Source organism: Nylanderia fulva, unplaced genomic scaffold (assembly GCF_048542155.1).
Source record: "Nylanderia fulva isolate GAGA-0341 unplaced genomic scaffold, ASM4854215v1 Scaffold338, whole genome shotgun sequence".
Taxonomy (NCBI): Eukaryota; Metazoa; Arthropoda; class Insecta; order Hymenoptera; family Formicidae; genus Nylanderia; species Nylanderia fulva.
In genome coordinates this window covers 29,749-42,647 of record NW_028190409.1, presented here as the reverse complement: position 1 = coordinate 42,647, position 12,899 = coordinate 29,749, and the positions used below count along the sequence as shown (strand labels likewise).

The 12,899-nt window shown below is 39.5% G+C and overlaps 1 pseudogene; it reads right to left on the bottom strand.

Moving 5' to 3' along the window:
* Positions 1 to 2,774: 2,774 nt before the first annotated feature.
* LOC146722280 (cytochrome P450 9e2 pseudogene) lies at positions 2,775 to 4,323 on the bottom strand (annotated as a pseudogene).
* Between the last annotated feature and the right edge of the window lie 8,576 nt (positions 4,324 to 12,899).

Genomic DNA, 12,899 nt, shown 5'->3' with positions numbered 1-12,899 from the left:
ACCCCCCTCCTTGCCCCTGGTTCCCGAACCCGCCTAGTTTTTACTACTTTCAAGAATAAAAATTTTTGAAGAAACCGGGTCCGGCACTTTGGGGAAAGTCGGAAAAAATCTCGAGGGGATAGGGAAAAATGATCCGAGGAGAAATTTTTGTGGTTTTAACGATTTTTTTTGATCGAACGCTGGAGCCCACTGCAATTTGGGCGGCCCAACGGCAGGTTTGTGAATTTTTGAAAACAATATTTAAAAAGGGGGGAAAGTTTTCGGGCCCGATTTTTTAATATTAAAAGGTTCAGAAAAATATAAAAGGGGAAAATACATATAAATAATTTTAGAGGACCTAGGGGGTTTTCCCTTTGGGAAAGTAACACGAAAAAAACAAAAAAAAACGCGGAAAAAATAAGGGGGGCGGGGAAAGGTTTTCTATAAAAATTTAAACGCGGGTAACATTTTCCCCAGAAAAATTTTCTTAAAAATTTGGCTTTTTATAACCCCCGTTCCGAGAGTTTAGGAAAATTAATTTCTTAAACTCAATGGGCAATATTATTAAATTCGAAAGATAAAAGATTCAAAAAGCAAATTAAAAATTTAAAACGGAAACTAAATTTTACTTTTAAAAGGGTTGGGCCGAACAAAAAATTTTGCACACCCAAAAAAAAAAGATAAAAAAATTTTGGACTAATTTAAAAATTTTGACAAATAAAATTTTGTACATAATTTTTTAAATTTGCCCCTATTTTGATTATATATATTTTATTTTATTTATATATATATTTAAAGGGTTTAATTCGTGGGGTTGTGTGTGGGGGGGGTTTTTGTGTGGGGTGGGGTTTTTGTAATAAAATTTAAAATTTTTAAATTTATATCATTTATTTTTTTTTAAAAAAAATTTTTAAATTTTTCGAAATTTTTAAATTTTTGAAATTTTTAAATTTTTCACATATTTTAAAATTTGCCCTATTTCTATTTTGAAAAAAACGAAAATTAACTTAAAAAATTCGACAAGTAAAATTAAAAGAAAATTTGGGGAAATTTTAAATTATTACATAAGGAAATTCAAGAATTTTAAAAATTTTGTAATTTAAATTTTTCTCAAATTTGGGGAATTCAAGTTAAAGGGAATAATTTTAATTCGAATTTCCCTTTGTTTAAATGCTTGAATTTTTGTATATGTAATTGCTTGATTAGGGATATGTAATTGGGAATTTTGGATATGGGTTTTAAAAGAAATTCCCGGGGAAATTTGAGTTATGGGTTTTAATTGAAATTTGCCCAATTAAAAATTTGTTTCCCCCCGGGAGCAAAAAATTTTTTCGGCGGGGCGGGAAAGCGCTAAAACAGGGGTTTTTTCAAAATTTGCCTTTTTTGGGTTGGAAACGCATTTAACCCAATTGTTTTTATAAAAATCACGTGCTTCCAAAATTTACATTCATTTGTTGCTAATCATTAACATAAACATGAAGTTGATATAATTATTTGAAAATTATTTTTGCTCTATGAATTTAAAAAGATTAAAAAAGGGCAACTGCGGCTACGAAAGATTATTGCAAAAATTAGGAGAGAATGTTGTAAACGTCAGTTAAAAAGTTATGGTTCTGAAAATTTTGAATAAAAAATTTGAATGTCGAAGATGAGATCCGGATTTTAATTAGCGGCTTTTGAATTTCAAGGGCAATGTTCAAAAGGCTCTATTTCATGAAGATCCCTTTTGGAAATTTATAAGCTGCTCATTAAATGGTAAATGTTATAAATAATAATGGCCAATATATTTTTGATTTTTAAAATAAATTCTTTTTTAAATAGGAGTTGTAGAAATTAATCGACCAAACTAGCGAGTAAATAATTTATTCAGCTTCACGCGTTTCGACTATGTGATTGCGATTCTTATCAAGTAAAACACTAAAAAATTTTTGTTACATAAATAGTCATTAACGTACAGAAATTCACAAATAAATATCAAAATAAACTGGAAACCTACTTAAATGAATTAAATTAAAGTTAACACATTATTTTACAAAATTTAGTCAGTAACTTCTTGAAATTATATAAGGCAATCAATAGAACAAAGCGAAACATTAAACATCATAACCCGTCGAAGGATCGTTAGATTCTAATATGTTTTTAAAAAAGAATATTTACACGACTTCAATTATTTTGTATAAACCTCGTTAAGATTCTCCGTATCCTTCTGTGAGTTTATGTTGTTGTTAAGTTTTTTAATATAAAACATTTCGGCTAACTCTCTTCTTCCTTAAGGTTTTTCCGTATGTAAAATGTTAAATTTATTCCAATCGAAATCATGTTCAAATAACTTTTTATGTAATAAAAATATTTTAGTATTTTACTTGATAAGGATCACAATTACATGGTCGAAACGTCGTGAAGCTGAATAAATTATTTACTCGCTAGTTTGGTCGATTAATTTCTACAACTCCTATTAAATACTAGTGACTGATATTAATAATTTTGGGAATTTATTCTTTTTTATATATAAAAGTATGTTAATTTTAATTTTACTCAAAAATACCATAGAATAACTTATCCAATGACCTAATATTTTAAGATTGCCACTGCATATTGTTGTGAAAAATTAATGAAACAAATAAAGAATATAATTTTTTTCTAATATCACAATAATACTGACGAACAAATATCAGAAAGAATTTCTAATAAATAGTTAAAATAAATACTAAAAAATAATTATTAAAATTAAATTTATTCAAAAATTCAATTTTTACAATTTAAGATATTGTTAAAAATACAATAATAAAATTTTCTTACAGTGTTAATGTTTTCCCATCGATAGCAATAGTATGATGAATAATTTTTCTTGGTGACACATTCAGCCAAAAACCACCTTCGGGTTGCATATTGAAACTGCCCTTAGCGATCTGAGCGATAACGGTGTTTTTTCGCAAGTTTTCAAATCGCAACGTGCGAATAAATGAAACAGCAAAAACTTTTGTTTCCATTAAAGCGAATCGATTACCAATGCACATCTTAGGACCCATCCCGAAGGGAAGATAAACTCCTGAGTTGAGAATCTTTTTTTTTTCGCTCATCAAGAAATCGTTCGAATTGAACTTTTCAGGCTCGTTAAAGTGTCGTGGATCATGATGAACACCGTAAACTGGTATCCACATAGCTTCTCCTTTTTTATAATAAAAAATTTCATTCTTGGTAACGTCGGAGGCAACTCAAATTCCTTCACCACATACTCTGTCCATTATTGCAGTGGATATATTCTGAAAGCCTCGTTAATTATTGCATCCAAGTATTCTATGTTATTATTAATCATTTCGTATGGTGCTTGTCCATTTGATTCTTCCAAGACCTGATCAATTTTGTTTGAAGCTTTTTTTGTATTTCCTGATTCACCGCGATTTCGTGAGCGGCAAAATACATTAACGTCGAAGTGCTATCAAAGCCGCCAAAGAAAAAATGAATGCTTGAGATACCATATCTTCAACAGACAGTTCTTTGCTTTCTTTATCTCTGGATTCCATCATCAGTTGCAACATGTCCGGACGAACGATACTGTTCGCGTCTCTAGTTTTTATGGCGCTTTCTATGAGATTTCGAAAAAAAAACTGCTATCTGTTCACGAATTAGTCTTAATTTAAGAATTTTTGCCAGCCAAGGAAAGTTTTTATATACATATATTTTTAGAAAGGCAATACCTTTCAAATTAGTTGCCTCCCTACCATAAACGTAAAATTCGTTTTTCGGATTTCTCATAGAATCAAAACTGACACCAAAGGCGCAAGTAGCTATAACGTTATTTGTGTATCTCGTAAAAACGTTTTTTTATATTCATTATCCTTTTTTTTGTTGGCATTTGTATCAAATAGTTGCTAAATTTAACAGCGTAATCCGACATCAGTTTAAACATACTTTTCATCTTGCTGGACGTGAAAGCTGGACTCAATAAAGACCGTATTTGCCACCATCTTTCTCCTTTGAGAGCAAAAGATTTTTGGCAAATAAGGATTCTTGGTGTTCCTCGATTATGGTGCGATGGTCCGGGAATAAGTCGAAATTTTTCAACGTAATAGATTTAATAAGATCGGGATCACGGAGTACTGTAACTGGCCCGAACAAATCAAACATGCGGACGTACTTAGCCTCAGGATGTAAATTGTAAATTTTCTTGATTAAATCGACAAACGATTTAGGATCGAAGATCAATAGTGCCATATTTCCGAACATGGGCAATGATGTTTTGTACGGTATATTATATTTTTTGAAAGAATTCAAATTCTTCAAGAAATAAAAATAGAGGCCTAGAGCGCCCGTTATCACCGTCAAAACGATTATATATATCATCATATTGTAAGCGTGCAATTATTATTTTCAAGATGTATTATACGTGTCGCGCTATCATGTTATTGCCGAATGCGCCTTGTCGTTTCGTCCTCGTATTCGATTATTTATATTTATGTTACTGTGTGCGACAATAAGAGACTTAATCAGTTTAGAAAACAACAGACGCGACCGTTCGAAAGACAAACCAGAGCACAGTTTAGTTGTCGCTTAGCGATTGGCCCAAGCCTGACAAGAAGGGATAAAATTAGGAGCGATATAAGTATCGGCGATTTTCGGTATCGCGGCTCTCTCACGATCAGGCAGAAAATCACTGATATCGAGACGACAAGAAGAGATACAATAATTTCGGACTTAGACGATACGCATTGACGGCAACGGAATTCAAATTCCTCGGAAATCGGCATCAGAGTGGATCCGCCCGAGTTACGTGGAGATCGCATAGGAGATCATCGGGGAAAACAGCTACTACTATCTCTCGAAACGTGGAAAGAACTCTACGAGCAACGCCACGCTATTCACAATTACCTGAACAATGACTCCTCCTCCAACAACCGATGTGTATAATTCATAAGTGTCGGGGCCGCTAACAGTACGTTTTCACAAGATAACGACACCAAGTCTCATAAGTCTCGAATCGGCGGATTCTTCGTGCGCATGATGATGGTCGAATCGGACGTTACGTCGTGTATGTTCGAAGCTCGATTCATGTATCGAATAATGTTCTATCGGATTGACGAGGCTTCGTCGCAACGGTTGATATGCCAAACATACTCAATTCTCCGAATATTGCATTCCACTGTAACGAATGCGAGGAGAATGTCCGAATGCGATACGCGCTAGCAATGTCTTCAACATGCACCACTTGTCGATTGCGAGGCTGGTGGCTTTCGGTTTTTAATATGTAATTCAAACTATATAATTATGTATTAATATAAGATGAATAATACTCTATATGTATAATTCCTGGTTGTACTTTTATTGCGCGGCCACCCGTTACATACTTTGCGGCTGAGAGCAATCCACTAGAAAAGAAAGCGGACAGCGCGCGAGGAGGAGAGAGATCGTGATGTGCAGCGAGAGAGGAGAGAGAGAGAGATTCGCGGCTCGCGGCGAGACGGAGATTCGGCTCGGGACTGTGGCGAGCGAGAGAGACGGCGAATTAAGACGCGAGAGATGCGGCGGCGAGAGAGAGATCCAAGCCTGGATGTGGCGGCTCGGGCCTGCGGCGAGAGATGCGGCGGCGAGAGATGCGACGGTGAATGAGAGAGATCCAAGCCTGGATTTTGCGAGAGAGAGAGATGTTGCGGCGAGGGATGTGAAGGAGAGGAGGAAAAACATTTTTTTTATTCATTACTTTTTTATTCATATTTTTTTTACATTAGTTTTTACATTAGTTTTTTACATATTTTTTTCTATAAGGAAAGAAGAAGGGAAACATTTTTTTTAAATAATAAATATTTTTGTATAATAAATATATTTTATTCATAATTTTACATTACCGCCGGCATTGGCGTTACCCAAGGTGTACCACGTGGAGGTTGCCGGTCGGATTTACACCTCATGTGTATGTGTATGTACGTGTGTGTGCGTGCGTGTACTTGTGCATGTGTTACAGAAGAGATAAGGACCCCACGGTTCGTCACTTCCGCGGTATTTATTGACTCCAAACCCTCTCTACTGTGCGTGTAAATAAAAAATAAAAAATAATATATGTAAAATAAAAAATATAAAAATATAAAATAAAATATAAAAATATAAAAAATATACGGTGACGGCGAGTGAGCAGCGAGAGAGAGAGAGATGTGGCGGCTCGAGGTAGTGGCATCTACACATAGAAATATAATAACAATAATTTAATATTTTATAGATTTTTTTTTGGTATTTTAATATACTTACAGCCCTGACGGGACAGTGAGAGAGAGGGGGGGTCGCATCACCCATCGCTGTCATCGGACTCGACATCTGTGCATAGAAATATAATAATTTAATATTTTATATATTTTTTTGACATATTATATATATTTTTGACATATTATATATACTCACGTCCTTGACATGTGGGACAAGCGTTGGCCAGGTAGAACACGTATAGTCTTTCCCGGCAATCCTCGCAACGCATGTTCGGGTACATTTATGTACCGCGATGTTGTGTGTCCCTCGACGGTTGTGATGCTTAGGAATCTGCCCCTGTTTCTCATGAAACAGGGCATACAGATCCTAATCGACCCCCATGGTAGGGCGAACGCCATGACATACGACGCCACAGTGCATACCCTCGCTGTCTCGTCGAGGGATGCAGTGGCGCGTATGCCATACATCCGGGACCTCACCGACTCCTGGACAGCGTTGTCACTATCGTACCCGTCGTCATTGTCATCTTCATCTTCATCGTCATCGTCATCGTCATCGTCATCGTCATCGTCATCGTCATCGTCATCGCCGTCTTCTTCTTCAATGGGTGCGATATCAATGTCCATCTCCTCAATGTCGTCCAGGACGTTGTTCACCTCCCTGTCGTACACAGGGTCGTACACCGCACCATCACTGTCACTGTCGTCGTCGTCGGAGATGGTTATGATCTCCATCTCGTCATCCGGGACGACGACCACCTCCATCTCGTCATCAGGGATGACCACCGCCTTCATCTCATTGTCGCTCTTACGCGCTGCGTTCTCCATTTTTTTATCACAAAAAAAACTATTTACTCGCTCACTACTATGCTCGCGAATGTCACCGTACTATGACCCGGCAGTGGCATCGGTCCTCAATATATATCTCGTTCAGCCCTTTGTGCTTCACATGCGATCGAACTTATCTCAGAAAGAAAGATGATCGGTCGTAAAAGAGCAGCCGCTGCAGCAGTTGATTATTGTTTTGTTTACACCTCGTGAAAATATGTCTTGACACATTTACTACAATCCTCTCTTTCACGCGTGATAAAACTTATCTCATAAACACTGCTATACTCTTCGCATATATTGTACACCTATTTTATCACAGAAAAGATAAATAGGCTGCCGACAAAAAATCTGGCGATGATGATGATGATGATGATGACGGTTCTCTCCTATCTGACTCCTCCATTTCTTGGTCAGAATCATTTTCGGATGATTGTGTTTTGCATGACACCGATGGTGAAGGCATGTCCATGTAGCCAAATTCATAGTTGTCCACAGTGAAATAATCGACACAATGTTTGTATCGACGTTGATAACATGCGACTCCGTGTGTCGCTTAGGACGTTTCTGGTGCATTTAGATAATTCACCAGCCACTCTTACCAATGTCTTCCATGCGTTTCCAGGAACTGTGTGCTACACGTCTTGTATTCGGTTTTTCGCACACCAAGTTCGCTGATTTCGTACATATTGTACAATTTGAAGTCACCGCTTCATGTTTATTACAACGGGCTTATCTTTTTTTTCATTGTGACAGCATACTCGAGATGTCTATACCATCTTCGAGCCAGTCTTATCTACAACCACTTCTCATGGACACTCTGCATGATTTTGCGGACAGCGCCTCTCCATTTTTTCAAGTGTCTATCACTTTTTTTCACACGTATTACAAACAAAACTTTCTTTACCACACTTAACTTTCTTCTCAAGCTATTTTTTTCCTTGAGGGAAAAGCATGCGCTCGCCAGTGGTACCTTATGGTCCGGCAAGGCGGAATCAGGTCCTCATTATATATCCCGATTCATCCCTCTTGTTCAGTCCAAGTACGAACGAGAAAATTTAGCTGACCGTAATTTTCAGCGGCGCTTGTTTTGTTTATACATTCCTGCAGCCGCTGGTTATCGGCGCTGGTATTTCTTCCTAAGATAAACAATAAAGAACCGCCGCTTATTGGGGATGGTACCGCGAGGGTGATATACAATCCCATGCAAAAACATGTCGCAAGCGGGTGAGATTGCAGGCAGCGATGGTCGCAAGCGGCGAGGTTTGCAGGCAGCAACTTGTTCGCCCTGAAACTTTACCCGCTGATATTTCTTAGAAATATATGTATAGATCATGTATCAACCCCCTTGATTTCCGGCGTATGCCAAGCGGTGGGCCCTTCTTAAATTTGATTATCTTAGATTTTCAGAGAACTGATTGTTGGCGCTCGGATCCAAGCGGCCCTTCTTAGAATTTAATTATATTTCTTAGAAATATACAGATAACGTATGGGGGAAGAAACGCAACCCCCTTGATTGTCGGCGTATGCCAAGCGGTGGCCCCTTCTTAGAATTTGATTATATTTCTTAGAAATATACAGATAACGTATAAGGAGAAGAAACGCAACCCCCCCCCCCTCCCCCCTGATTGTCGGCGCTCGAAATGCGGCAAGCCATTCGCAGAATTTTTATCTTATATCGGAGGAAATTTATGAAAACTTTGATACCGCTCAAAGACGCCGCTTATCTTTGATACCTTTCAAAGACGCCGCTTCTTTTGGGTTCGAAAAAATTAGCTTATTTATCTTGGATTTTCGGAGAAAATTTATGAAAACTTTGATACCGCTCAAAGACGCGTTATCTTATCTTATCTTGTTTATAACATATAGGTAACCCTGATCCCCTTATTTTATCTTTTTTATAAATATATTAGGTAACATGATCCCCTTATCAGGTAACATGATCCCCTTATCAGGTTATCTGATATGTTTTAAACAAAGATAAGCTTATCTACTGATAAGACCCCCTCCCCCCCGCGTGACGTCACCCCCCTCGCCCCGGATTCCCCCCCCCCGCCCCGCACCCCCTCATTGCCCCTGAGTTAGAACCCCCATAGTATACCTACTTTTTTCGCAAGTTCGCAGACTTGACCTTACTACGGACAGTCTCGTCCCGTAATTCCGAGTTTTATTTCGCATCTATAACTTGTCCAACGGATGGCTCTTTCGCTGTTTCTGGTCGCGAGCTATTCAAAGTTTTATTGCAAGGAAGTAGTTTCCCGTGACGACTATGTCCTATCAAATCCTCTCTTCCTCGCTCAGCGCCGCGCTATCGCGTCTATGTCACAGTCGGTCGTATATAATGAACGTTACGAGGTACTTTTAAAAAAAAATTCGCTTCGTACCCTAATTGAAAATTTCAATAACGCTTGTTTGGATCGTTTTTAAAATAGTGCTTTCTTCTCTGAGCTCGCATGGTTCTCTCCTCTATCATTGAAATCGTATACTTCTTGCAAGTTGGTCTACCGTTTCCAAAACTTTGTGCTGTCCTCACAATTATATTTCTGCTTTATGCATTGACTTCTCATTTGCCATGTGGGCAGTACTTTGCCTTGCTTGGTATGGCGGCTCTAGTTGTTTAATTCCTTCTTCAAACATTTGTATGTCTCGCGTTTTCAAAATCTTGCAATGGCTTTACTCTTTCATTTAGTAAATATATGCCCTGTATGCAGAGAATCTCTTCTCTAAGGTGTATGTTTTTGCATGTATAAGTGTGCATGCTTTATAAATTCCTGAAGGCGGTGTCTCGATGTCCCGTCTACTTTCGGGTATCATCATTCGCGCTTCTTTTTAGAGAACATATATTGTCGTGCAGTCCTCTGCTGTCGATTTTCGTACGTCGCGCTCCGTCCGTTCCTATCATACGAGGCTCGTAATATCGGCACCTCCCTTCGTTCTTCTGTTGTGTTGCCCGGCGGCTTCTATCCTATCTATACGTTATTTACTGGATGTAGCTCTGCGTGTATAGCTTTTATTGTATTAGGTATTTGGAAATTTTCCCCGGGCGCTCAGACGGAGGGTTTGTGACGCGGCGTTTTAAATTCTGTCCCATTTGGGCGGGTTTGTCTGAGTATACGTATTTCGCCTTTTTCCCGGCTGGCGAATAATCGCGTCCTCGTTTGTCATTTTCTTCTGCCATAGTATTTCGCTATAATTCTTTGGGGTCAATTTTACACGATCGTTATGACGTTAATAAAATTCTCTCCGCAAAGATACCTTTACTCAAGTTCGGCTGATATAACGGTGCAAATCACAACGCGGTTTTGTCTTGAGTTAACTTAAACAGAGTCGCAGGGTTCGGATTATTTGGGAATATACTCGCGTCAAAACTAGTAAACGGAAATTCTCGTTCGTTTATTACGTTCGGAAGTAACTCGGTATTATTTTCGTTTGACAAGTCGCTGTCTAAATTTCTACGAACGCTTTCGAGATTTTGCGCAGTTAAAAGCAATACTCGCGTTGTTAACCGTACGGGTGTACTATGCAACCACGATTGGTTTTTAATCGCTTGTCGGGGTGTTTCGTCACCTTCTGACATTCACGCAATCAAATAAATTCGGACTTACAGTATTACGGCTCGCATCGTTACGCTTTACACGGGTCGACTGCGGCTGCTGCAACTCGATCACTCGTGGGCTGATAACGGCTGCTCCTTGTTGATGCGCTGTCCGTGAGGTTGTCGTAGGTCGGCGTTGTTCTTGGACGTCGGCGATTCCTGTCGGTCTTCAGCTGCTTATCGCTCGTAGTACTGCTTGTGTGTCCGTTCTCTTTCTCTCCTTGTCGTGGCTTCTGCTTGTTTCCGTCAGTGTTACTGACGTGCTCGTCTAACACTTTTTATAATTTTTATGTGTTTTTACAGGTCTTCGTCGCTGTGGATGATGGGGACGATGTCGGTTCTGTGGCTGATGTAATCCCACCGCTGCCACCAATTGTTGTGTCTCTGGTGAGACACAAGGAAAATTCGGGTCTCAGCCGTTTAAAGAATAGGGATCCTAAGGATCAGCGGCGTCTCCACTCCGGATTAGTCTCGCATTAGATCTCAGTTTTTTCAATAAATCTTTATTTCCTTTAACTCTGATGTTGATTTAATCCTGAATTTAGCAAGTTGTACATTCGGTTAGGTCCGGATTAGCGACTTGTCTCTCTGGATTTTCGTTAGCGACTGCCTTCATCGCCTCGCTCTCCGTTCGCGGTGGTCTCCTGTCTTTTCCACATCTTTTGGGGGAAGATGTAAAAAAGCTCTCCCATTGGCTAATTTATTCACGCGTTTTTTATCTAGGTGCAAGCAAAGCACGTTAACTCTTCGCTTGCGAACCGCGGTTTCCGGCGTGTCGTTTATTTTCTGTCGCGTTTGCGTCTTTTCGCGATAAGCGCTTTGCGAGAGCGTGAGAAACGTTTCTCAAACTGTTATATAATGTCAAATTACTAATTTATTACTAATATGATATTTAATATAATATAGTTATAGTCATTCGGACTATAACATACGGTAACATAATATGTGAAGACATGTTTAAATTTTTTATTGTCATTTTCATCTCTTTTGTCAAAACTATTAGTAATATTATATTACATGTAATCTTTTTTTAATATTGTTGAGGTGTTGAGGCCTTCGAAAATCAAGAATAATATTTACGAAGTAAGTCGAGAAATTATTTACAAAGTAAGTCGAGCAGATCGACGTATCACGCTATTGACCCATGAATTACACGAGTTCATCACGAGCTTCGTCCCTTTCTTCTGAATTTGCCAAGCAGAGTTTACGCGGATTTTCGAGCAGAATTCGCTGAGCTCCGATACAGTACGGACATACAATCCTCGCAATCTCTTAGTCCTTACAATTTACCGCTTGCCTCGGTTTTTGTTACCACTTATTCACTCTCGTTAATAAAGTGAGTGCTAAATACGATCTCGAGTACTTTCTTTTTTATGCTGTGAGCCTTCTGATAAGGCTGCTCCAGCCTCCGCTCGAGTGAGAGCGCAATTTACGCAGAATCGCGAAACTCGAGTCTCAACAAATTTGGTCTTTCGAGCCGGATCACAGCCGAAGAGAACACCTTGCACCGGAGAACCAGGCGAAAGGAACGCTCGTCAGTAAAACGCCCGGATCATGGCTTCCACGGACGTTGACGATTTCGAGGAGCTCATCGCTAAGCAGACCCAGCTCATGAATTCCGTCAATCGAGCTCTAATCAATTTTAAGAAGATGGGTCAAAGTAACATGACTCATGCCGTCACCGTAAGTCGCCTCGCGCGACTCAAGGAGCAATTCAACGAGATCCGGGTACTGGACGCCAAGCTGCAAGCAACCGCCAGCGGCAAAACGAAGGCCACGGATCTCTACTTCATAGAAGCTCAGTTCGTCGCATGTAAGGACAACTACAACGAGTGTAGCGACTACATGGCGGAGGTAGCAGCAAGGACGAACCCTAAACTAGCCGCTGAACATGCCCCCGAATCGGCCGCTGAGCGGCCGCTGCACACGCAAGTATCGACATCTTTGTTGGAGCTCGTCCGATCTCGCGACTTCCGCGCATCGAATTGCCGGTCTTCGACGGGTCCATACATCGGTGGGAGACCTTTCGCGACCGTTTCAAGTCAATGGTCATCGACGACCTTTGCTTGTCCAACGTCGAACGCATGCATTATTTATGTTCGGTACTCACCGGTGACGCGAGCAACACTCTGAATTATTTAGCCGTCACCGACGACAATTTTGCGGTAGCGTGAAACATTATCACATCTCGCTTCGAAAACAAACGCCGATTGATCACCGCACACTTACAAACGCTCTGTCAGCTTCCGCAAGTCGCGACCAAAACCTCACGAGAAATACAGACCCTACGCGATAAAACCAAT